Source organism: Alexandromys fortis, unplaced genomic scaffold (genome assembly GCF_014885135.2).
Source record: "Alexandromys fortis isolate MF-2015 unplaced genomic scaffold, M_Fortis_MF-2015_v1.1 scaffold_46, whole genome shotgun sequence".
In the NCBI taxonomy this organism is placed as follows: domain Eukaryota; kingdom Metazoa; phylum Chordata; class Mammalia; order Rodentia; family Cricetidae; genus Alexandromys; species Alexandromys fortis.
Genome location: NW_026067919.1, coordinates 1,048,376 through 1,051,856, shown reverse-complemented (window position 1 = coordinate 1,051,856; position 3,481 = coordinate 1,048,376).

Here is a 3,481-nt window from a genome sequence, read left to right as displayed (position 1 = left end):
TAAACTTTCTGCATTGAACTGTGACCATGACCATTCCTAATAGAGACCTTTGAAATCTCCAAAAGGTCTAGAACTATCTGCCAAAAGGTCTAGAACTATCTAGAACAGATGGGGCCGCTCATTAAACATTACACCTGGATTGTGGTCCATCAACGATTCTACCTGGATTGTGTTAACATCATTAAGCTGACAAACATCACTCAAGGATTATCATTGGGTTAAAAACTTCTCAAGACAATTTTAAGGTAGTTAGCTGAGATGGTTTAGCCTCCCAGCACTACTCTAGTCAGGACTTCAGATAAGCCTTGAACTTTCCCATCACACTGAGACTGGACAACAGCTATCTCTTTCATGAATTAACCATTATCTTAATTTTCTCAGGGTCCCCTAAAGATGGCATCACCCCTAGACAAAAGGAAGTACTTTTATGAAAAGGACACCCACATTCCCAAAAGGTTAGGTAGGTGGTTTTTGGTTGTTCAGTGTATTATAGATGTTTATCCTCATTTGGGAAGAGTTGATTGCAAATTGTTACTGGCCATGGTTAGAAAGAAAACTAAGCAAAAGAGGTTAGATGCAAAGATCTCTTTCTGAAAAGAAAAAGGGGGACATAGAAATGATATGATAAAAGGGTATTAAATCTACTGTAAATTAAAAAAAACAAGTATTAATCTCCAATATTTTATATTGCTATGAATTTTTGTATATTGATACAAATATTATTTTGTTATATATGCATGCATATATGTATGTATATTATTGTTTAAGGTATACTTATGTAGCTCATTTAACAATGTAATATAAAGTTCTAGTCCTTGAATGGTATTATTGCAAACTATTTAGTATAGTTAAGAAATACAGGTTAGTAATTAGTCATTTAACAATCAAAAGTTTGGCCATGTTTGGTATGTTTTAAGATTAAATAGATATATTTTATAGGTGGTTTTTGAAATATTTTAGAGATATACAGAATATGACATTTAAGATATTTTAATAATATAAGGATTTTCATGATAATGAGACATGTCTGCTTCTTGAAGCACCTATTTATTTCAAAAAAGGATGATGGACATTAAAAAACCTCCACATGGAGGTCACTTTTCATTGTTGACAGTATGCTGTCCAAACTGTATTAGCAGGAAACAAAAGAATATAACTGCTGAACTTTGCTATGACAAGGTAGGACAGTCCTTCAGAAATTCTTGCTTTCCAGAAAAATCTGTCAGATATTCTAGGACTGTAGCCCAAAGATGAATGGCCCAATGTTGTAGAGGAACCTCGGGTGACAAGGCAGCCAGTTGTCTCAGTTGTTTCTATAGTTTAATTGTTTGCTCTGTACTTCCTATTTACTCAGGTAATATTATATTTTTCTTGAGTCTCTGATGGAGTTGAAGGCAGATAGTTCTAGTTAGAGCTTTCCTTGACACCAAAATCAAAAAAGAAACTCACAAAAATGCGTATAGTGTATAAGGTTGAGAGACATAAATATTTTGAAGTCTAAAAAATAGTTTTGGTTTGGTAATACAAGTTAGGATAGAAAGTGAATTAGGTACAAATCTTTGAAATCACCTAGATAGGATGGATAATGGAGTATTTTCTGCGACTTTGCCAAATGCAAATGGACTGGACATTGTAAATATAATTCTTTGCTGGTAATTGTTCTAATTGTTTATATTTTGCTCTGTTAGAGTTAAAATCTTCCTTTTTTATTTAGACAAAAGTGGGAAATGTTTTGATTGCACTATGATACACCCGAGACTGCCAGTTAGTTTACTTTGAACCAGAGGGAAGAGCTAGCTACTAGCTAACTAAAATTAGTCATAGAAGTTTTGCAGGACTGAGGACATAAAGAGATATACAGGAAGTAGTAGGGTGGGACTCAGAAAGATTCTTTCCCCTTTTGATTAATTGAGGAAAGAAAGAGAGGAGGTCACTTGTCACTTCTCCAATCATTCAGTGTCTTACCCCAATATCTTATTTAAGAGTTTTTATTGATGAATAACTAGATAAACATTTCAATCTGTGTTTTCTGATGGTCTTAGGTGACCCCTGTGAAAGGGTCATTGAACCCTCAAATGGGCTGCAACCCACAGGTTGAGAACCACTGCTTTAGGATGTCTCTTGGTGCTACTATGGCTTATGGGAAACAACAACAGCCTAATCCAGGCAGGATGACAATGTTCACAGACCCTCCAGGAAAACAGACAGGACTGCTGAGGTGCTTCTGAGGGTGGAGGAAATGCAGAAAGGGTAATAGAGGAAGATAGTTATAAAACCCAGTTAAGGCCAGGTGACCAGTTACAGAAAAGAGAATTACAATTGACATGAGTGTTGCTGCTGTATTTTGTTATGAATGCATTTGTACAGATATTTGTGTTTCTTTCCTCAATTTCTTTCTTTCTTTTTTTTCTTTTTTTTTTTTTATTTTTCGAGACAGGGTTTCTGTAGCTTTTTGGTTCCTGTCCTGGAACTAGCTCTTGTAGACCAGGCTGGCCTTGAACTCACAGAGATCTGCCTGCTTCCACCTCCCGAGTGCTGGGATTAAAGGCGTGCACCACCACCACCCGGCCCTCAATTTCTTTGTCATGTGATGCAACATCAATCAATAGAATATCAATGGATACCATATTTAAGTTTGAGATACTAAAATAATGTCTCCTAAAGGATATTGACACATATTCTAAATTTGCAATGTGGTTGTAGTTGTACAAGGGATAGCTGTATCATATTAGGTGTAGTAAAAACCTGGTTAAATTATATATATATATATATATATATATATATATTGTTTGTGATTGTACATGGAATCACTGTATTGGTGTTACTAAGACCTGGTTATTGCATCCATTTGGAAATTAATCATGTCATAAGGGGATATGATTATGTGTCAAGTTGACAAGGGGTAGACTTGGGATGGTTATCCTTGGTTGTCAACTTGACTACATCTGGAATTAAGTAAATCCCCCAAAAAGAGGACACACCTGTCACCTTTCAGGGATTTCTGCATAACTGGATATGGGAAGATCTACTTTTAATCCATATCTTTGAGCTGAAGGCATACGCCTTTAACCCAGCTCTTGAGGCAGGAAAATCCCCCTCTAATCTGGGTCACACCTTCTTCTGGAAGCCTCTAAGGATATGCCTACCTGTTCTAACCCTGCCAGCAAGTCCATTCCTTCACAGGCAATAGAGTCTACTTCTTTAGGCTTCCAGAGTATACTATAATTCTCCATGTGTTCCTTTAGATGTGTATAGCTTTTTGATGAGCACAAAGCTGTAATTTTGTGAAAGCTAGGAGGTGCCTTGTGTGTTCGGACGCCTATGTGTTTTACATTGTCTGCCACAGGCCCTGGAGCATGATAGGTTAGAGAAGTTTCTGCAGTCCATTCTTCATAACAACCATCCCACACATAACTCAAAGATGAATCTTATGATGATGCCTGTGTCTGTGTGAACATCTGCGTGCTCATATGAGAGTGCG